This window comes from Perognathus longimembris, chromosome 23 (assembly GCF_023159225.1).
Source record: "Perognathus longimembris pacificus isolate PPM17 chromosome 23, ASM2315922v1, whole genome shotgun sequence".
Lineage (NCBI taxonomy): Eukaryota > Metazoa > Chordata > Mammalia > Rodentia > Heteromyidae > Perognathus > Perognathus longimembris.
The window spans coordinates 20,618,905-20,642,558 of NC_063183.1; the positions used below are offsets into that span (position 1 = coordinate 20,618,905).

At 44.6% G+C, this 23,654-nt stretch overlaps 1 protein-coding gene across 1 annotated transcript in view; it reads right to left on the reverse strand.

Moving 5' to 3' along the window:
- Window positions 1-5,590, reverse strand: part of Tln2 (talin 2) — a 321,645-nt gene extending 316,055 nt beyond the window's left edge. The window contains exon 1 of the mRNA XM_048332637.1: window positions 5,468-5,590. The gene's annotated coding sequence lies outside the window, so the exon portion shown is untranslated. The remainder of the gene's footprint in view (window positions 1-5,467) is intronic.
- Between the last annotated feature and the right edge of the window lie 18,064 nt (window positions 5,591-23,654).

Below are 23,654 nucleotides of genomic sequence, written 5' to 3' on the forward strand. Positions count from 1 at the left end.
CAATCTCTCTCCAAGACTTTCTTACCTTTCAAAATTGCCTGCTTGTTGTAGGGGACTCAGGGGAATTTGGCAGGCTTCAAATTCCTTAACTCTTTTAACTTTAGGAAAAACATCTGGTTGTACCCACCATTTATCCCCATTATTTCCAATAGTTTTGTTTGGCTTATGTTTTAACTGGTCTCCTTATTAAATATAAAAGCAATAGGATTAAAAAGTTCTAGAGGGAAGTACTGTAATTACAAAAGGCACCAGTTGGATATCTTAAGCTAATTCTGGCTTGCTTCTTATATTTTTCTTCTTTAAGTTGTCTTGTGCCCAAGAAGGTTTTTGAATTACTTCAACTCTTTGTTTAGTACTTCCTGTATTAGTTAACCACTACCCCAAATTTGAAAAAGGGCATTATGACTCACAAATTGTAGGGATAATAATGTCACACATACAAACTGGAGTCACTATCCTAAAAAGGCATCTCTCTCTCTCTCTCTCTCTCTCACACACACACACACACACACACACACATACACACACCATAACACATAGCACAAAGCAAAGCCTAGGTATATTGACAGGCAACTTTCCAATGTACATAGGCATTTTCTAATCTTTTTTCTTTTTTGTGTGGGGGTGGGGGGAGTCCTGGGGTTTGAATGCAGGGCCTGAGCACTGTCCCTGGCTTCTTTTTGCTCAAGGTTAGCACTCTACCACTTGAGCCACAGCACCACTTCTGGCTTTTTCTATATATGTGATGGGGAGGAATTGAGCCCAGGGCTTCATGTATACGAGGTGAGCACTCTACCGTTAGGCCATATTCCCAGCCCCTTTTCTAATCTTTTAAGGTTAGAAAATCTTAATAGGAAAATAAATAAATAACAGATCTTAATCAGGCCATGTAGTTATAATAAGAAATCAGGCAAGAGGCCACAAAACACAGTTTATAACATTTTAAGAAAGGCATGAAAAAATAAATCCTAAGTTAGTAAACTTGGGAATAAAGATTGGAAGGTTTGCAATACAGCTTCTCTTTTAACTTTTATTGTATAATGTTTAACACATGCACAAGCATACATGTTATGTGACTACAAAAATAATGCTTAAATAAATAAGCACACCTTTAGGTGTATGTTTTTTTTAAAGCATAGTTCATTAAACAGTTACATTGCTCACCACCTGTAGCTGTCCTGAACTGCCCTTGGGAGCTGTTCTCCAAGGGGTGAAGGAATAAAGTTAAGAGGTATAAAAGAAACTTGAACACACACACACACACACACACACACACACACACCTCTTCCTACACCTTATCTTCACTTTAAAATACTCTAGGGGACAGTGTTAGCACAAACCCTACACAGGTAAAATATAAATTAAAATGTCCACAGAATGCGAATTCAAAACACACCTATAGTGGCTGGGAATGTGGCTTAGTGGCCGAGTGCTTGCCTAGTATGCATGAAGCCCTGGGTTTGATTCTTAAGCACCATGTAAATAGAAAAGGCCAGAAGTGACTCTGTGACTCAAGTGGTAGAGTGCTAGACTTGAGCAAAAGGAAGCCAGGGACAGCACTCAGGCCCCAGGACTGTCCAAAAAAAACAAAAACAAACCAAAAACACCTATAGCTATACTGATACTGAGTACCCCAGTCAGCAATTCATTCATCAGGGTCAAGTTTAAAAGCATGCATTTTCCCTTTAGAGGTAGAAATGCCACATCAATGCCTAAAATAGACATCCTAATAATTCTTAAGTATTTCCTAGATAAATGCAAATAGGCAGAAAGACAGAGAGAAAACATTTGCTCCCAGTTGAGAAGCCCTGTTTCTGTGGCTTAATGTACTACCTATAAAACTAGAACCTCCATAAACGAATGGAGGCTCCTGGCAACTGATTTATCTCCTAAATTAGCCATGCTAATTTTACCTTGAGTGTTTTCTGTTATTTTAATGCACAATAAAAAGAAAGAAAAGGCTCGGCTCTGGTGGCTCAACCCTGTAATCCTTGCTACTCTGGAGGCTGAGATCTGAGGATTGAGGTTCAAAGCCAGCCAAGGCAGGAAAGTCCTTGAGACTCTTATCTCCAATTAACCAGCAGAAAACCAGAAGTGGGGCTGTGGCTCAAGTGGTAGAGTGCTAGCCTTGAGCTGAAGAACTCAAGGACAGCTCCCAGACCCAGAGTTCAAGCCCCATGATCGACAAGGAAGGAAGGAAGGAAGGAAGGAAGGAAGGAAGGAAGGAAGGAAGGAAGGAAGGAAGGAAGGAAGGAAGGAAGGAAGGAAAGAAGGAAGGAAGGGAGGGAGGGAGGGAGGGAGGGAGGGAGGGAGGGAGGGAGGGAGGGAGAGAGGGAGAGAGGAAGAGAGGGAGGGAGGGAGGGAGGGAGAGAGGGAGAGAGGGAGAGAGGAAGAGAAAGAAAGAAAGAAAGAAAGAAAGAAAGAAAGAAAGAAAGAAAGAAAGAGAAAGGGAGAGAAGAAAGAAAGGAAGGAAGGGAGAGAAAGAGACAGAGAGAGAGGGAGGGAGGAAGGAAGGAAGGAAGGAAAAGAAGGAAAGGAAGGAAGGAAGGAAAAGAAGGAAGGAAGGGAGAAAAAGAGAGAGAGAGGGAGGGAAGAAAGGAAAGAAGGAAGGAAGGAAGAAAGAAAGAAAGAAAGAAAGAAAGAAAGAAAGAAAGAAAGAAAAAGAAAGAAAGAAAGAAAAAGAAAGAAAGAAAGAAAAAGAAAGAAAGAAAGAAAGAAGAAAGAAAGAAAGAAAGAAAAAGAAAGAAAGAAAGAAAGAAAGAAAGAAAAAGAAAGAAAGAAAGAAAGAAAAGAAAGAAAGAAAGAAAGACCCAAGCACATGAAGGAAAGGAAAGGGAAAAGGAAAGGAGAGAAAGAAAAAACAAAGCACTGGTGGCTCACACCTGTAATCCTATCTACCCTACCCAGGAGACTGAGATCTGGAGTGGAGGTTCAAAATCAGCCTGGGCAGTGGAGTCTATGAGACTCTTGTCTCCAATAAATTACCAAAAAAAAAATCTGTGGCTCAAGTGGCAGAGTGCTAGCCCTGAGCAAAAAGAAGCCAGGGACAGTGCTCAGGCCCTGAGTTTGAGCCCCAAAACCAGCACAAAAAAAGAAAAAAAAAAAAGCATCCATACAGGTATCTTTCCTCTCTCAAGGCCACTGTCACTCCCACCATGTGCCTGGTTTTTGCAGAGATGTCCCAAGTGAGCAAGCACAGAAGATACAATCTGGAAAACTCAGTGGGTAGCATTCATATTGGAGGCACTTCATGCCATAAAAGAGCAAACCAGCCAGAACTAAAGATTTGTCATCCCACCACACACAGCCCCTCCCCGAGGTTTGCTTTCCATCCTCTAAAATGAAGACCCCCACATGAGGACATGACCCAGTACAATGATAGTTTCACTAAGGAAAAAAAAAGAAAGCAGTAACATTCTCATACTCAACCAATCACGGAGCAGCAAACACGCCTTACCAGGCCCCTTCAGAAAGCAGATGTCATTATCTAGCTTCAAAAGTAAAGAGTATAATTGTAGTCAAGGTTCTCCACTTACAGAAGCCACTGTCTACAGGCTCTAGGGAAGACAGTCTATGCAAGCAACCAAATTGGCACACCCATGGACTGGCGATTGGACACACAAATAAGTGGTACTCAGAACTTCAGGCTACTTGTAATTTCCATGCAGTCTTCGGTCCATTTCTTCAGGACAACTCCGTTCTCCTGTCTTTGTGTCTTTGCAAACACCAACAATTCATCTCTCACTTTCTGGAAATAACCGGGGTAGGGGGTGGGGGTGGTGGTCTGGTTTTCACTACAAGCCACAGGGAATCTGACCCAACTTCCGTTCTCCAAGCCAAGCAGGCTTCCCATCCACAGCAAGAATGCAAGTATCTCCCACGTGTCGCCCGAAGCCCCCAACTTCAGGAAACGCCCCTCCCCTTTCTCGCCTCCACCAGCTGGCATCACCCCGTGAGAGCCTAGCACGCAGCAGCAGCGGCGGGCGCCACTGGTGTCGCCACCAAGGCCAAAGAGGCGACAGGAGGCTTCAGGGCAGGGCCCTCACTCCGGATCGGCGAGCCTGGGCGTCCCCTTCTCCCATCGGGAGTGAGCGCCCGCGCCCCGCGCAGAGCGCCCCAGCGAGCCCAGGCGCTGGGGACACGCTCGGCACCCAGCGCGGGGCCGGAGGACGCGGCAGAGCGCACGGCTCCGGCGGAGCGCGGGCGGGGGTGGCCGCGGGGGAGAGGGGCGTGTTCCCTAAGCCTGGGAGCCCGAACGCCGCGTCTCCGTCAGACGGGGACCCCGTCGAACCGAGTGCTGAGTCCCTACCCACAGTTCTCCGCCCCCAAACCGCTCCGGGCCGGCCTGGCGACGTGCTGCAGCCCGAGCGCCCTTGCGGGGATAGCCGCCTCCGCGCCTCGCCAGGGCGCGCAAACTTTCCCAGTGACAATCCCTCCTGCCTCGCGGCAGGGCGCCACGCTCTCCCGGGAGCCAGAAAACTGCAGGGATCGCTCCCCCTCTCCCCACTCTACAACCACTGGAAATATGGCGCCCCCGGACGTCGTTTCTCGGTCCCCGAAATGCCACCTCCGGGTCCCTCTCGGTCCCCGCGTGCGGGCGCGAAATCTCAGCTCCCCGGGGCTCCCGGGAAAGACCGGGAGCCGCTCGGCCGTGCGCCAGGCCGGCCACCTCACTGCCTCCAAATCCGGCCCTCGCTCCCGGCCCGGCGCGTTCCCCCCGTCCCCCCCCCCCCACAGTTGCGCAGCGGTCAGCAGTTAGTTGGCTGGTTGGAGAGATTGCCAGGGAAAAGGGAGCCCTGCCTGGAATCGGGAGGTCTGAGACAGTCCGGCACCGGGAAGGAGCCCGGCACCGCCTGGCTGTCTTTTCGCCCCAAAGCCTCCGCTGGAGACTTGTTTGCAAAGTGGCGCTGGAGTCGGGGCGGCCAGTGCTGGAATGAAGCCGCTGCGCCCCGCCAACTATCTGGGCACAGTGGGGACGCGGGGGGGGGGGGCGGGTGAGGTGGCCCAGCCGGGGTCGAGGGGACACTCTGGGCATACGGGGCTGCCCTTCAAAAGCCTAGTTACCGGAAACCCAGTGGGAACCTCAGAGGAGACCCAGCAGACCTCCCTCCGCCCCCTCGGCTAGAAATCCGCTCTGGGTCGCCAGCTGCGAGTGCAAAACCGCGGCGATCAGGTCGAGTGCAGTGAAAACATACGTGTGCATTAGACAGGTGCATTCATTTCCATTTATTTTTTATTTTCCTGCAAAATAAGCCCTTCTAGAATATGCATTCTGAGGAGGGTTTTTTTCTCCCCTGCATTGACATCACTTACCAGATGCAAAACCGAGAAGGGAGGGAAAGAAAAAAAAAAAAAGCCACCCACATTTTCCTTCTGGAGAGAGGGGAGGGAAAAGCCACGAAGAAAATTCATGCAACGTGCATGCAGCCCGAGGAAGAGGGAAGCCCGAACGAGCCGTGCGCCTTACCGGGGGTTGCATTTACTGTGTCATTGCCGAGCGCCTGCCTCGGAGTGCAGCCGGCGTCCCCCCCGCCCGCGCGCCCGGCCGCCGCTCCGCTCTCGCAGCCGCCTCAGCCGCCGCCGCCGCCGCCGACTCCCGGCGCGGAACAAGAGCCGAGGGCGAGCGCGAGCGCACGGCCCGCGAGCGCCGGGAGCGCAGGAAGCGCGTCATCACTCGGGGACGACGCGGCTCTGGTGGGCGCCGGCGCCTCTCGGCACCCCGAGCCGGGTTGGCACCGGCGCCGGCGACCCGCCTGCGCCCTGGTTCCCACGGAGCCGGGCCCAGAGGCTCTGCGAGGGAAGGGCCACGCGTCCCTGGAGCTGTCGTGGAGAGAGGAGGCGCAGGGTGGCCCCGGCTCTCCTGAGGTTGGGCTTTGGCGTGTGAGAGGACCGGGAATGGGGGAACACCAAGGATCTGGAGGCTCCTGGGTCCACAGAGTGATTTGCAGGGAGCCCTTGGCCTGGCCCTGGAGGACGCGGGGTGTCCTTTCGCCCTCCCTCCCCCCAGAGAACCCGGACGCGGGGTCTTGAGGCAGCGCGGATGGCGGGAGCCCGTCCTTTCCGTGGTCACACCCCGAACTCTGTGGGTCAGAGGTCACATAGAGGGGCGGGTGGGAGGAGGTGTATGTGTTACTAAATTAAGACCATTTTAAATTCTACTACTTACCATGCCTTGAATGAAGTCAGTTATAGACATACACCATATATATACCCCTAACTCACACCTATACCCCATATATGTATATATGAAACTCTGTACACTCACACCATATATGTATATACACAACACCATGTATATATAGAAATTTATATACACACATACCTAACCCCTTAACGTGTACAGTCATTAGGAAGTCCTATTGGATGAAATGGAACACTGAAGGTCACTGAAGGGGGAAAGAAGACAAATCACAAAGCATATACCATATGAACCCTCTGCTTAAAACTATGAGGTATGGGAGAAACAGAAAAGGCAGGACTAATCAGAGTGTTTACAAGGTTCCTTGGTGTGTTTGGTGGTTTTCCTTTTTTGTTTGTTTGTTTATTTATTTTTTGCCAGTCCTGGGGCTTGGACTCAGGGCCTGAGCACTGTCCCTGGCTTCTTTTTGCTCAAGGCTAACACTTTGCCACTTGAGCCACAGCGCCACTTCTGGCCTTTTTCTATGTATGTGGTGCTGGGGAATCGAACCCAGGGCTTCATGTATAGGAGGCAAGCACTTTACCACTAGGCCATATCCCCAGCCCCCCCCCCCCTTCTTTTTTTGCTTTTAGTTCTACTTTCTAATTTTACCCAAAGAGAAAATTGCATTTCTTTTTTTTGTAATTTCTAAAGGTTTTAATAAGAAAAGGCTTGGCGAGCTGGGAATATGGCCTAGTGGTAGAGTGCTTGCCTAGTATGCATGAAGCCCTGGGTTCGATTTCTTGGCACCACATATTTATAGAAAAAGCCAGAAGTGGTGCTGTGGCTCCAGTGGTAGAGTGCTAGCCTTGAGCAAAAAGAAGTCAGAGGCAGTGCTCAGGCCCTGACTGAGTTCAAGCTCCAGGACTGGCAAAAAAAAGACTTGGCTTCCTCCCTGTAAGGTCCACCCTTAGAAGGGCTCCAAGCAGATGCCCCCTATCTGTTTAAGTCTGTGCTCAGTACCTGTGATACCTAGGTAACTGGCATACCTAGATGTAGTTACCTCCCCCTTCTCTGAGGTCACATCCAATCCACCTGGCCATACCTGCCGCCTTTCCCTATATAATCTGACTCAATACAAGTACCCACTCTTTTTCCTTTTTCCTCTCTTTCCTTTGCTCTCTTACTCTCTCTTGCTCTTTCTCTCTTTTTCTTTTCTTCCTGCCCCTCTGTCTCCCCATATCTCCATCTTGTGTGGGCTGGCAGTTTGCTCCCCACACCTCCAATAAACTCTTCTCTGCCTGAACCAGGTGGCAGGGTTCCTTTCTGGGAGCCTTACACTCCCCCCGCCCCCCGCTCTCAGTTTGGAATGGCCAGGGTAGACTCCTTCTTCCCAAGAAATAGATAACAAATCTCTTTAGTTACTTGAGATGAAACTATTACGACTTTATTGTTTCTCTGAGGAAGAATCTCTTGTCACTATTAACCCAAGAGTGAATGGATTTTGTAAACTAACTCTAACGGAATAGTGGATAAAACAACACTGCATATGAAAATATATGTCCTTATTGTAAGGTCCACCAGGGGAACTTTACCCTTATCAAGACTGATAAATCTGGTGGTATTAGAGCCTCAGAGGTCTTTGTAAGCCTTGACTGTAACTTCGTAACATACTCTCTTTGCAGAGAATACACCTCTAAAGCAAAGAAGAAGAAGAAAACATAATCAGAAAACCAGTTGCTTGGCCCTTTAAGGGAGTTCTAAAAGTTACAGGGCACAGACTTTTTCTAGTTGCAGTTAAAATGCTTCTTTCTGTTCACACTGTTTTAAACATTCACCCAAACATTTACCCAAATCATCACCTTTTGATGGCAGCATGCTACCTTGGGAAATTGTTAAAAAAAAAAAAATAGCACATGCTTTATTGATTTCAGTAATGTAAGGTTCATCCCCAGGAGGGCTCCTTGCAGATCCCCCCCCCCACCTCTTTAAGTCTGTACCCAGTATCCTAGTTACCTAGGTAACTGGCACACTTGGAGGCAGTTACCTCCCCTTCTCTGAGGTCACATCCAATCTACCTGGCCACATCTCCCACTCTCCCACCTTTTCCTATATATTCTGGCTCAACACGGTCCCTGCTGTCTTTCCTTTTCTCTTTTATCCTCTCTTGCTCTTTTCTCTTTTTCCCTTCTTCCTGCCCCATCTGTCTCCTCATGCCTCCATCTTGTGTAGGCTGGCAGTTTGTTTTTCTCCCAATAAATTCCTTTCTGCCTGAACCATGAGGTGGGTTTCCTTTCTGGCAAACCTTACAAGTAGTAATAAACTCATTAATTTAATGCCACCCAGCTGGCGCCAGTAGCTCACACCTGTAAACCTAGCTGCTGAGGAGGCTGAGATCTGAGGATCACTGTTCAAAGCCAGCCTGGAAAGGAAAGTCTGTGAGACTCTCTTAGCTCCAATTTACCAAAAGAAAACCAGAATTGGTGCTGTGATTCAAAGTAGTAGAGCAGGGCTGGGGATATGGCCTAGTGGCAAGAGTGCCTGCTTCATATACATGAGGCCCTGGGTTCGATTCCCCAGCACCACATATATGGAAAACGGCCAGAAGTGGCGCTGTGGCTCAAGTGGCAGAGTGCTAGCCTTGAGCAAAAAGAAGCCAGGGACAGTGCTCAGGCCCTGAGTCCAAGCCCCAGGACTGGCCAAAAAAAAAAAAAAAGTAGTAGAGCAGTAGCATAGAGCTGAAGAGCTCAAAGACAATGCTCAGGCCCAGAATTCAAGCCTCACAACCGACAAAAAAAAAAAAACAAAAAAAACCACAAAACAAAAGCCACTTAAATTGTCCCTTCATTTATTGAAAGTAAAATGATAGACTTTTTTTTAAGTTTTACCAAGCAGAGAGCAGAGTTAAAGTAGGAAGAAATGGAAGGGGGAGGGGAACAGTACATTTTCTGATCACCATACAGGGAATGGGAATTAAAATGGTGACTCCTGTCTAGCTTTTACACATTCTGAGCCTTGGGAATACTGGTAGTCACATGAGCCTAGCCACTCCTAGTCCTTAGGCAATGATTTTGGATAGGTGAGAGTGGTGAGACTTTCACAAAACCCAACTAACCTTCAAGACTTCCTTATGTCGAAATTTCCTTTTATTCTTTTTGTTTTTACCCAACTTGTAGAGTTCCCAGATTTTTATCATTTTTAAGCAGAGGGAAGATTTAGGTAACACTCCTAAATCTCCTAAGCATGTGACTTAACATTAAAAAGTAGAGATGTAGACTGGAATTTATCTGCTTTTGTTGTTGTATATTTCCTGGTAAAACTATTTTGTTATAGCTCAAGTTTATGTAAGAGGAAAAATTGGCTATAACTAAAGTGGTCTTCCTCTCCCCCACTTCAGTTCACAGGGTCCAATGACATTCCAGCAAACACTTGAAAATCAATTTGTTCCACCCACCCTTACCTAAATTTCAAGATTCTCCATTATCTAACCCATCCTCCGTGTATCCCCTACTCATACTCCCCACCCCTGAGAAGCCATTAATTTTAAGGCAAGCTCCACAAGAATGAGATTCTTGTCTCCATTTGTGCCTAAAAGAGAGCCTGGCACATAGTAAGTACTCAATTAATACTTCTTCTTCTTTTTTTTTTTTTTTTTTTTGGCCAGTCCTGGGGCTTGGACTCAGGGCCTGAGCACTGTCCCTGGCTTCTCTTTGCTCCAGGCTAGCACTCTGCCACTTGAGTCACAGTGCCACTTCTGGCCATTTTCTGTATATGTGGTGCTGGGGAATCGAACCCAGGGCTTCAAGTATACGAGGCAAGCGCTCTTGCCACTAGGCCATATCCCCAGTCCCCAATTAATACTTCTTTAATAAAGATTCTATTTGGCTAGTTGCTGAGATTTTTTTTTCTTGGATCATTATCGTATTAGGCTCTCAATATAATCTTGGGATGCTTCAGTGTGGAGTTAATAGCCTTGATTTAGTCTTGTCACTTTTTAGAACAGCAGCTAAATCTTTGTTCAGAGTGAAGAAGTACATTTATGCATGTTAAGCCAGCTAGCACTGTTCAGTCTCAGTTCCATCAAACCCTTTCCCCTAATAAGAAAAGACATCAATCCTAGACTTCTTTGCTAAGACCAGTCTTCACACCAGTCAATTTTGGACACTTCATTTTACAGTGCCTCAGTTTTTGTAACCATTTAAAAACTTCTAAACTGGGCTGGGACTGTGGCTTAGCAGTAGAGTGCTTGCTTAATATGCATAAATCCCAGAGTTCAATTCCTTAGTACCACATAAGCAGAAAAGGCAGGAATTGGCCCTCTGGCGCAAGTGGTAGAGTGCTAGCCTTGAGCAAAAAGAAGCCAGGGACAGTGCCTAGGCCCAGGACTAGAAAAAAAAAACAAAAAACTTCTAAACCATTTATTATTTATTTAGTAAAGCCAACTAACTATTCTATCATCTAGTCAACTATTTTTTCAACTTAACTGATGGAGGTAAAATTGATATCAGTAATCTTAGTAATTGAAATTGAGCCTCTTCTACTAGACCTGAAAAGTTATTTCTAAATTTAAAGTCACCCACTAGTAGCCTCTGGTTTTGGAGCCAAATTGACCGAAGTTCATTGCACACCAGCAAAAAAATAATAAATCTGTCTTCCTTTACCAAGATTAGATTTAGAGGTGTTGTGTCCCCCCAGCAAAGGTCAACATGGCGGTTCTTTATCTTTGGTGCCTGGGATCTGAATTAATGCTCATATTGTCTGAACCACTCCCTAGGCTTTTACACATTGTCCTACTTACTTCTGAGTAGATCATAAGTAACTGAAAATATTTTGTGTTTTGCTTTGTACCAGTCTTGGGGCTTGAACTCAGGGTTCGGGCACTGTCCCTATGCTTTTCTGCTCAAGGCCAGCACTCTACCACTTGAGCCACAGCTCCACTTCCAGCTTTTTGGGGGCAGTTAATTGGAGATAAGAGTCTCACAGGGGCTGGGAATATGGCCTAGTGGCAAGAGTGCTTGCCTTGTATACATGAAATAGAAAACGGCCAGAAGTGGCACTGTGGCTGAACTGGCAGAGTGCTACCCTTGAGCAAAAAAAAAAGAAAGAAGCCAGGGACAGTGCTCAGGCCCTGAATCCAAGGCCCAGGACTGGCCAAAAAAAAAAAAAGTTTAAAAGTCTCACAGACTTTACTGCACAGGCTGGCTTCGAACCATGATCCACAGATCTCAGCTTCCTAAGTAGCTAGGAGTACAGGCATGAGCCACCATAGCCACGCTGAAAATATTTTAAATGAGTAAGGAATGGAACATTTGAGGAAGTAAAGCAGAAATAGCTTCTAAATCACTTACGCTCCATCTTACAGCAATCTAGATTTTCTTCAAGCAGACCAAAGTAGATAGCACCTGGTGCTCAAAAGTCAATTGCTGAGATACTACTCCCCTCCCTCATAAGTGATCCTGACTTCCTGTCGGCACCTGCAAGTAACTGGTGTCACATTTGCTCAGCTTTCACACTCAGCAAACCCAATTGTGTCTGTGTTAAAGAGCAGAAGAAATTTTAGCAAACAAGTTGTTCCACATGTGTTGATAAACAAAATAAATCTTCCTCAGCTTCCTTGATCCTGTACACTGGTAAATCCATACATTTTCCTTCTTTTAAAAAATGTGTGTATCCTCTCCTGGGAACAAAGTGGAAGTGGAAACTACATTTTCTAAAAACTGCCTCTTATTCACAACCAGTGATGAAAATACTGGCTTAGAATCTCATTTGACATCTTCAGGGTTTTTTTTGAAATCTCTCCATCCCTCTTCTAATTATAAGCTCTAAGAGTACCTATTACCTAATAATTATAGGAGAAATATTATCTGGGTTGCCACAGCAGAGTTAATAAGTTTGGGGTTTTTTTTTTTTCTTTTCTCTTCTTTTTTTGCCAGTCCAAGGGCTTGGACTCAGGGCCTGAGCACTGTCCCTGGCTTCTTTTTGCTCAAGGCTAGCACTCTACCACTTGAGCCACAGTACCATTTCTGGCTTTTTCTGTGTATGTGGTGCTGAGGATTTGAACTCAGGGTTTCATGTATGCTAGGCAAGTTCTCTCCCACTAGGCCACATTCTCAACCCTTAACTATTTCTTTAAGTGAAGTTTATATCTGCTTACTGAGTGTGTTAGGCTCCATTTGGAGCAAGGCATTTTCCCTCCCAGAATAAAATATAGCCTCTGCCTAAACCAGAGAGTTGATACTCCCCTTTAAGATTAGAGAAGATATACCAGATATCCAAATCAATTCTGTTGATAAGAGGTTTTTAAGCATCTCTTTTCATCTTATCTCTTCCCTCAGAGTTACAGACTCCAGTAGTTTGGAAAATGAGGAAAGACTTTGCTTTATGTTTGTTTGTTTGTTTTTTTCTCCATCTCTTAAAGCTAATCCCCATCACAGAGAAACAGATGGATCTCTATTGTCCTGTATTCTGTTGCCCAGAGCTGACTGGTGTGGACAGTTTAAGATTAACTACGTTTGCAGGATTAGAAGGAACTGTCTCCTATCTTACCTGTCTCAACATTTTGAATGTTTCTATTCCTCCTAGATACACCTCCTAGAAGTCTTGCTTCAGAAACGTTTGATTCGCTTCCGTTTGTCTCAAAAGATGATTCCACTGAGATTTGGCAGATGTTTGGAATCTTCAGATAATTCTATATTTTCATTAGTCAGAACCTCTGTTGCAAAGATGATTAAGTTGGTGTGCTACAGTCATGAAACAGTAAGTTGAAATCCCCAGAAAGGTGGCTGTTTCCAGCTTGCAGATAAGTCCCAGTAGAGAGGTACTGTGTAGCTGGAAGGCTGGAGGGAGGTATTGGACATTCCTCTAGGAAAAATCAGAATCTTTCAAACCTAGCCTCACAGAGCTACACTTTCAAGTGTACAGACATGGCTGCAAGGACTCCAGCTTCACTGAATCTCTTCCAGAGACCCAGGTGGTAATGATGCAGCTGGTCTAGACACCATGTTTGGGAAAGCCCATTGTTAGGTGCTGAGGGTTCAGACTCACAGTCATACCACCGAGCCTCACCTAGAAGAACCTCAGCTTTGTTGTTTGTCTCTGAGGTGTTGCCCTAAGAATTACAAACCACAACCCATTAGCCTGTGTAGATGTTTACAGTACAACTCCAGTTTGGTCAGAGGGTTTATCTGCTCACTACACAGGAGAGGCAGATCCATTTCAATCAGTGTTCTTCCTGCCATTCTATGTTGAATGTGTCCTGCAGGAGCTGCTTTACACTCTACCATGGAGAAACAAATGAGAATGCTTGCTCTCTAGAGCCTCTCAGGAAGTGATGGAGGAAATAGAGGGTAGAAAAAGTGTGGGCAAATGGGCTGGTGCAAGAGGACAGACTGCTAAAGGGTGGGAGGCACTGAGGATAGAATAGCAAGGATCAAACAAGGGTGGATGGTTTGACAAGATACTAGGAGTAGATATCTGAGACTTCAGAGGACATTAGGAGAAAAATGAGAAGTGGCTACCTGCACAATGTAGGAAACATCTATCTCCAGAGGGACAATGAATGCCCTAACAATCTTATTCAGTGCTGAGATTGTGATCTGATCTCACCCCAGGCCACTCCCATTTCCCCACCAAATAGCTCACTCCAGTATTAGCCCTTGGATTGGATAATGAGTCATTTATGAAAGAAAGAACTCAAGTGTGTATATGCATATACCCCCATATGCCGCATAGTTTTCTCCAGAGAACCAGAACAGGTAGACATAGTGAAGTAACCTGAGATAGCCCTTTCTCCAATTTGTGACTAGGCTGTAGAAGAAGACCAGAGAGAAAAATCCAACCAGGAGGACATTTTTTTGTTTTGTTTTTAGTTTTCAGATTCCAGAGGAGGAAGATAAGACCAGAAGAGCCACTAGAATGACCCAGTAGCAAAGAACAAGGAGAGTGTCCTATCAGTATGGTTATCGGGCCCAGAACAGAGATGACAAGTTGGATCAAGACAGGCAGGGTCCCTGGGATAATGAAGAAGCCCAAGACCTGATTCTACCTCAGAGATCTGGCATGACACATGGGGTGGGATTGATAGGATACTTGGGAGGGGCCCTTGCCATTCAGGGAAGAAAACATATTGATGTTTTAAAGACTTTCTAGAAAACAGTGTAGAGTCGTTCTGTTTCCAATATTTAGCACTGTGCTAAGCATATGGAATTCTTCTAAGATGTTTTTCTGAATGAGTAAGCAGATGATGGGTGGAGTTCAAGCCAAATCGTTTTATGTCAAACAAAACGAATGACCTTGCTTTGTACAACAGACATCCTCAGTGATTTTCTGTTCCATGATTGACATCCCTAGTAAGTTTGTGGGGTGTGTGTGTGTGTGTGTGTGTGTGTGTGTGTGTGTGTGTGTGTGTATGTTTCTTTCCTGGAGTGTGAACTTAGGGCCGGGCACTGTACCTGTGCTCAAAGCTAGTACTCTTTCACTTGAGCCACAGCTCTGCTTCTAGCTTTTTAGTGTTTAATTGGAGATAAGAGTCTCACAGACTACCTTCCCCCCAAAGGCTTTGAACTGTGATCCTCAGATCTCAGCCTCCTGAATAGCTCAGATGACAGATGTGAGCCTCCAGTGCCCAGCCCCAGTAAGTTTTTTTAAATTATAACACTTGAACTTGGTATCTTCCTTGTCTATCAGACGAAGCTTCCTGATGGCTTTGTTCCTAGAGAAGCATGTCTTATTAATCTTCAAATCTTCAGTTATTTTTTTTGCTAGTCCAGGGCCTTGAACTCAGGGCCTGAGCACTGTCCCAGGGCTTCTTTTGCTCAAGGCTAGTCTACCACTTGAGCCGCAGCACCACTTCTGGCTTTTTCTGTTTATGTGGTGCTGAGGAATCAAACCCAGGGCTTCATGGATGCTAGGCAAGCACTCTACCACTAAGCCACAGTCCCAGCCCCATGTTTTCAGTTCTTACAACAGTGATTAGTATGAAGTAAGTGCTGAACAAATACCTATTGCATGAATGGCTGCAGAAATGATGAGTGAGTAACTTACCAAACAACCTAAATCTTTAATATTTTTTGCTTTATTGTCTAAGTAAAGTACAGAGGGGTTACAGTTTCATATGTGAGGCAGTGAGTATATTTCTTATCCAACTTGTTACCTCCTCCTTCATTTTCTCCCTTCCCCCTCCCGTTTTCCCTCTCCCCCCCCCCCATGAGTTGTACAGTTGTTTACACCAAATGGTTTTGTAAGTATTGCTTTTGGAATAGTTTGTCTTTTTATCCTTTGTCTCTCAATTTTGGTATTCCCTTTCCCTTCCCTAGTTCTAATACATGCATATACAGTTAGATCTTTAATATTGACTAAGTTTCTTGTCATCAAATCTCTTTTCTATGTCCCCATGATATATAAGATTTCTTCCACATAGTTGTAATAACTAACATGTGGACGGGGAAAATGAGCTGGAAGGTTCTAGAAGAAAATGAGGCCCTTGGCAAGCCATGCTCTCATTTGGAAAATGGTACACACCACTTTAGTCGACAGCTATGGTTTACCTCATAACCTTGACCCAGGCTGGATGCCACCAGTGTGGTCTTCTGTTGTTGGCCCTGGTGGTTTCTTGTCTATTTGTCTGTGGTAGTTTTTTGGAGGGACAGACTCAGAAACTATTTCTCATTTTCTCAAAATGACCATGACTGGAGCAGTCTTTTTCTTCAGAAGAGATGGTGGCCTCCCACATTACCACAAACAGACAGATAAGTGGTGAAACATAAAATTACTCAAAACCTGAGTGGAATCTCAGTCATGTCTTGACACTGCTGTTTTTTGTTTTTTTTTTTAAGGTTGTAACCAAAGATATTGGATTGAATTTAATTATTCTGCTATTGAGGACTCATTTGGAGCATTCTGTTTTTTACTTTATTTGATTCTACTCAAGCGTACACAGACAAATCCTATGAAAAGCAACCCAGGAGGGGCAGTTCATGAAAGAGAAAAGAGAAATCAAGAAACTAGACTGGACTGGTAGCTTCTTAGTGACTTTGGAAGCAGCCTTTCCCTTTCAACAGAGGATTCTTATTTGCATATTGAGCAGATTGGGCCAAATAACTCCTAAACTCAGTTCTAGCTTTTTTATCATTTCCTTACACACGTATAAAATGTATTATTGTTGCTGTCTATATGAATGTCTGACTTACCATATTGTACACAGTGAATGCAGTCTTCCTTCCTTGGTGGGAGTGTGAACTCCTGAGTGACTGGAATGTATCTCATGTGCTGTGGCACTGATGGAGATTCCTTTCCTCAGCCGTTAGGGAATGGTGATGGCTGATAGCTCTCATCTGAGCCCCTCTGTACCAATACAGCCAATATGCAGAAAATACATGGTTGAGGTTGGGAGCATTGGAGCTTCCCTTTGGCTCCTTGGAGATCTTTTGGGAGACTGCATCACAATCCCCCATTTACCCAACTGACCTTGCAAGCTCGCAGATGTGGTTCCCCAAAATGCTCCCCAGCCATCCTGCTGTATGCAAATCTAAGCATTCTGCAGTCTGTTTTCTGTTGATGGCAATCATGTTCCTGGATGCTTCCCTATATCCTCCCATGTACCCACTCCGCTCCCTGTGCAAGATGGGCTCAGAGGACCCCATGGCTGCAGAGTGGGGGGTTGGGGAAGAGAGACACCCACATTGGGAGAAGCTCTGTTCTTTGTCTCCACAGAGGCTGAAACTGACAGTCCTTCTCCCTGAGTCCAAGTCTCCACTAGCAAAGCCAAGGTCAGAGAAATGTTTGGTTCCTGCTTGCCCCTCTCCATGAGTATGTCTAATTCCTGGCAGTAGCTAATGAAGAAACTGGTCCTCCATAATCTGACTAAGACCGGTGGAATATTTAAAAGTTGTCCAGTCTTGTAGATTTCCCAAAGCTAGAGAAAAGCCTTTAGTTTTCCAACTGCTTCCTCTTTCCTATGAAAATCAGGATGAAATGGATCACACAGAGGTCTGGGATCCATCAGCATACAGGGTGTTAAGATGTCAAAAAAGCTCACTCTTGGGCTGGGGATATAGCCTAGTGGCAAGAGTGCCTGCCTTGGATACACGAGGCCCTAGGTTCGATTCCCCAGCACCACATATACAGAAAACGGCCAGAAGCGGCGCTGTGGCTCAAGTGGCAGAGTGCTAGCCTTGAGCGGGAAGAAGCCAGGGACAGTGCTCAGGCCCTGAGTCCAAGGCCCAGGACTGGCCAAAAAAAAAAAAAAAGCTCACTCTTTCATAATAAAGCGAACCATGGCTTTTAGTTGCCCACATAGCCTCATATATTATCTTTGTTGTTGAGCTTATGAAAATGTTGTGTCATTTTAACTAGACTAATTCAGAACCAATATACACACATTTTTACCTGTCGATCCACCTGGCTGCCCTATCTCATCTCAGGTTAACATAAACCTTTCAAATAAAAACTTGCTTCCATCATGCAATGTTGTTCCGGCTGTACATTTTCCCTCAATAGTCCAGAGTATTTGTGCCTGAATTCTTTTTTTTTTTGGGGGGGTGGGGTGGGTGGGAGAATGAGATCTTAGACATTTGCTATGATTTATAGAAGCACAGTCCTTTGAAATGATTAGACAATGGAGTACAGACTTGGGGGCATATTTAAATAATTCAAACATGCTCTGATACTGTGTGGTTCCAAGAGGAAAGAACAGCCGACACCAGAAAATTTCCTGCTGGAATTCTGCCAAAGAATAGCTGGCTGTCCTGGGGAGGCCCATCATTATGGGGCTTTGCTGTTTGTAAGTTTAATAAATGACTCACATCTGTTTATAATATTAGGGAAGTCCATGCAAAAAGTACTTCTTATATAAAGACCCATTTTGAAAAGCCATGCTTTCTGTTTGCTGTACTTGTCAGGGTATGAAGGAGAAAAGCCACACCTGTGCCTATACTTCATAGCATGATGGGGCTGAAACTTTGGAAATGAGAATCTAGTCCATCACGGTACAGCTGAGGCCCAGATGAGGTAAGAGAGTCAAGAGTCAGTGACAATCAGGACTCAGAGAGAGTGCACAGCCACTGCTTCCCTTCCTCTCCCTCCTTCCTTCCTTCCTTCCTTCCTTCCTTCCTTCCTTCCTTCCTTCCTTCCTTCCTTCCTTCCTCCCTCCCTCCCTCCCTCCCTCCCTCCCTCCCTCTCTCCCTCCCTCCCTTCCTCCCTCCCTCCTTCCCTATCTTTCCTTCTTCCTTCGCTCTCTCCCTTCCTCCTTTCCTTCTTTTCTCTCTTTCTACTCATTTTGTTCCCTCCTTTCTTCTTTCAGCGTTCCATTCCTCCCCGCCTTCCCCCCTCTTCACAGGCCTGGTCACTTATACTGCTCAGTTTGTGACCCAGGAGCCTCATCCCTGGGTGGCTCACGTTCTGATCTCACATTTTATCTCCATGGACACTGTCTTTGCTTCATATAGGCAACCATTCAAAATAAGCCATTTTTATTTCTATTAATTTCCTCCTCCCCACCCTACACTGTTCTCAAGACCTCCTCAGGTGTTGTTACCTGTTAGCATTTAGCCTGCTGTGGTTCTCTAAGGCTGTGATTTTCCCACCCTTTTCCCTGCCACCCCCCCCTCCCGCCCCGTTACTTTATTCCACAGCAGAGGTCAATCTTGGCTCTTTCACTCGCTCTCAAGAAGAAAAATAATCATGTTTTCTCTTATTAAATTTAGAAAGCTGAGCAAGTCAAAGAAATATAAACGACTTAACAGTGGTGTGAGTAACCTTTCACCTCTAGATAAAGTACTGGTACAGTTTAATATAACAGACATATATATAGTGTTCAAGAGCTGTTTTTATTCAATCAAAATGGATAGAGTACTTTTAAAATGCTTGCCGGCATTAACTTCAGTTCTCATGAGAAAAATATCATTTAAAAAAAGTAACAGATGAATGAAAGAAAGATAGGAAGGAAATGTTGGCAGGAAGACAGGGAATTATCCATTTTTCTTAAGGACAATTTGGCAATCAAAGCTTTTGATCTTATACTTCTTCCTCTTGGAATTTATTGCAAGGCAATAATGAGAAGTGGGTGCAAAGATTCATCAAAGAAAGTTCACTGCAGCATTATTTATAATTGTGGAAAAGCTGGAATCAATCTCAATGTGCCACCATCAAGGATAAATGAAACTATGATATATCCTAGTAATTAATTCATTCAACACATATTCATCGAGGTCTAGGCATGGTGCTAAAGGTTGGGAATGTAAAAAAAGGTCGCAATAGGCAAGGTCCCATTAGGGAAAAGAGTGAGACATTATACCTGATGTTCAAGGAATACTCATGATATAAGAAATAATAAAAGCAAGGTCCTCCCCAAGATACCCAATGTTAGCATGAGTCCACTGTTTTTAAGGTTTATCACTATAGAAAGTTATTTCTCAAGGAAACATTTATCCAGGAAACACATTTTTTTGAGTGAGAGAGTGCACATTATCGTGACTGAATTGGTTACATGTGTGTCCATTGGACCAAAACACCTGACAGAACAACTTAAGGGAGGAAGGGTTTATTTTGGCTCATAGATCCAGAGTTCAGCCCATTGCAGGCATCTGTATTGTTTCTAGGCCCATCATAGTGATGGGATCATGTGACAGGATTCTATTCACCTCTTTGCAGACATAAAGTGGAGAGAGAGAGAGAGAGCCAAGGAGGGGACCAAATACATACAAAGTCCCTCCCCCAACATACCTTCTTCCTCCAGGTAGGCCCTACATCTAAATCTTTCTAGAATCTCCCCAAATACAGCCACTGATGGCCAGTTTAACACGTGAGCCTTTGTGGAACACTTTATATTTAAGCGAAGACAATGACAATAGATTCAAAATAGCATATTGGAGCTGGGCATTGGAGACTCATGCTTGTAATCCTAGCTACTCAGGAGGCTGAGATCTGAGGATCACAGTTTGAAGCCAGCCCGGGGAAGGAAAATCCGTGAGACAAGTCTCCAATTAACCAAAAGGAAGTGGCAGAATGCTAGCCTTGAGCACAAAAGCTTAGGGACAGTGACTGGATCCTGAGTTTAAGACCCAAGACTGGCACGTACATATACATACATATAAATAGCATATTGTATATTTCAGAAATGTCATGCAAATAAGTTACAGTTTGTCAAATTTCAATATTTTTTGCAATTTGGGTCCTTTTAGGCATTTGGTACTCTCCTTGGCTCTCTCTCTGTACACTTCATGTCTGCCATTTTTTTTATTTAAAAAGTATTTAAGGGCTGGGAATGTGGCTTCGTGGTAGAGTGCTTGCCTAGCATGCATGAAGCCCTAGGTTCAATTCTTCAGCACCACATAAACAAAAAAGACCGAAAGTGGCACTGTGGCTCAAGTAGTAGAGTGCTAGCCTTGAGCAAAAGAAGCCCAGGGACAGTGGTCAAGCCCTGAGTCCAAGCCCCAGGACTGGCAAAAAAAAATTTTTTTAAGAAAAAATTCAGTGCAAAATACCATATATTGTTATTGTTATTATTACTATTGTAGGCCATGGGGCTTGAACTTAGGGCCTGGACATTCACTGTCTATGGGTTTCTTTTGCTCAAGGATAGCACTCTTACCACTCTGAGCCACAGTGCCACTTCCAATTTTCTTGTATTTAATTGGAGATAAGAGTCTCATGGACTTTCCTGCCCAGGCTGGCTCTGAACCTTGATCCTTAGATCTCCATCTCCCTGAGTAGCTAGGATGATATAGCATGAGCCACTGGTGCCCAGTCCATGTATTATTTTTTAAAAGACAATTATTCAAAGAAGCTCTGTTTCAGTGAACAGGCAGCAAATGTGTCCTGGGAAGGCAATAAAGATGCCCAAAGGTAGCTGTCCTTGAGCAGGCTGGTTAGTGCCGACTCCATCATGAAGTGATCCCTGGGCTTCAATAGGTAGAGAGCTGAGAGGTCTCAGTGCCAGCCAGGATATCATGGGGTTAAGACAAGCTTCCATCTGTTTATGACTCTGTTTATCGCCCTTAAAGTGCTGGGTCCCCATTGTCCCCTTCAGTCCTACAGTTAGTTCTTCCTTTCTTCACTGTTGTGTTTCATATGCTGTCAGTTTTCCTATTTTTGCTCATGTGGTGACATATTTGTGCTTTTTTGCTTTCTGAATGACTGAATTGGGTCACTGCTCCACAAATCCAATTGTCAGTCTGTCAGCTGTGGAAATGACTGGAAATCCTTATTGCTGGTGCTGAGAACAGCTAAGGAGTGCTGTATCTGAATGTCCCTAGGGTTTTCTTTTCCAGATGTATGCATTACTTATAAGTAACTACCCTCCACACAAAACAGTCTAGAGGTTTATACTTCTATCCCAATCCTCTTATTAAAATATGTGAGCTTACAACATTATTTTTCTCCTAAAACTGAGCTTTAACATTTCACCTAAGACTAGCAAGTCAAAGCATATTGTCCCATCACCACCGAAACATTTATTATTCTCTTTATTTGTAATTAAATTACATAAAACAACCTTTCTGATTTTCCTGGGCCAGTCATTAGATTTTGAACTGTTAAAAATCAAATACAAGTTCCATTTTAGGAGATAAAGTATATAGGAGAGTTTGGCACAATTCCTTTGTTGTTGTTTTTTTCTTTGACATTAAGTTCCATATGAAGACACAACCTATTTTATCTCATTGTAGAATCTGGAATTAGTGGGGGGTGGGGGAGAGAGAGAGAGAGGGAAAGGGGGAGGGGGAAGGCAGGGATGAGGGAGGAGGTAACAAGTTGAACAAGAAATGTACTCACTGCCTTACATATGAAACTGTAACCCCTCTGTACTTCACTTTGACAATAAAGGAAAAAAGTTATACTAACAAATAGAAAATAAATGTAAAAAAAGAATCTGGAATTAGAATGTCTTTTTTCTTTTTTATGTCTGAAGAAAGAAAACAACTCCACTCTTCAGACTCAAGCTGTAAATGAGGTATGTGGTACCGAAAAGCCATCAGCTTGCTTAGATGCTCTTCATGTTAAGAAAGTAACATGGAGCAAAGACAATAATAATACCAAAGTTGAAGAATATATTTAAGTTTATTTTTGTGCCAGTTACTGGGACTTGAACTCAGAGCCTCGCACTCTCATTTGACATGCTTGTTCAGTGGGGGCTCTACCACTTGAGACATGTTTGAGTCCAACTGAGCCCAGCTTTTTTTGCTGGTTATTTTGGAGGTGGAATCTTGTGGACTTTCCTTGCCCAGGGTGACTTTGAAATGGGATCCTCTAAGCCTCAGCCTCCCGAGTAACTAGGTGTAAACTACTGGTGCCCAGTTGAACATATTTATATTTGGGGGGAAAAAACAATTTTAAATACACTTGACCTTTATCCATGAATGTATGTGTTCAACCAAAGTTGGACCACAATGATTTGAAAAAATGTAACTGGATACATGAAGACATTTTTCTTGTTTTGATTCCCTAATCAATACAGCTTAACAATCATTTCTAGAACATTGACATTGGGCTAGGTATTGTATGTAATTTAGAGAAGATTTCAAGCATATTGGGGGATATAGATTATATGTAAATATCATACCATTTTATATGAGAAAATTTTGGTGTGTGTGTGGTGGGGGGGAGTATAGGGTTATTCTGGAACCAGTTCCTTGAGGCTATTGAGGAAAAGGTATATATTTTACTTCCTTCTTATTGCAATTACTCTTCTATTCTGAGAGTTCAACAAGGACAATCGAGTGATTGTTTGAACAAATGTGCATTATTAGTTACATAACTGAGTTGATTTCTGTATTTATGAGTTATTGCTACATAACAAGGTACAGCAAATTAAGTGGATTCAACAATAAACATTTATTATGTCAGCTTTCCATGAGTTGGGGGCTCAGATTGCAGATTGTTGGGGGTTCCTCAGATTGTAGTCAGGAGGTCAGTCAGAGCGGCAGTCTTCTAGGGGGCTTGATTGGTGAATGGGATGGTCCCAAGGTGGTTCATTCACATGCCTGGAAAGTTGGTGCTGGTTGCTGGCAGAAGGGCTTTCCAGGTGAGACTGCTTGCATATTTGTGTCCTCACAGCATGGTAGCTGGTTTCCCAGGAAAAATATAAGACAGAGAGTGAGATGGAAGCCATAGTTCACAGGGTCTGCCATCACCTACCCTCTGAGGGTACAGTGCATCATATTATCTCAAAGCAGGTAGAAGGGAAGAGTTCTTTGTTGTGTGAGCTTGGTGCTTGGTGCTGGAGCCAGACAACAGTAAGAAGGGAGCATTAGGGGAGTGAAGAACCTTGGGAAGTTTCCTCAGACTCTTGCGCTCCAGTTCACAGTCTGAAGGAGTTTGTTTCTTGTTTGGTTTTGTTTTTGTTGCCAGTCCTGGGGCTTGAACTCAGGGCCTGAGCACTGTCCCTGGCTTCTGTTTGCTCAAGGCTAGCACTCTGCCACTTGAGCCACAGTGCCACTTCTGGCCATTTTCTATATATGTGGTGCTGAGGAATCGAACCCAGGGTTTCATGTATACGAGGCGAGCACTTTACCACTAGGCCATATTCCCAGCCCCTGAAGGA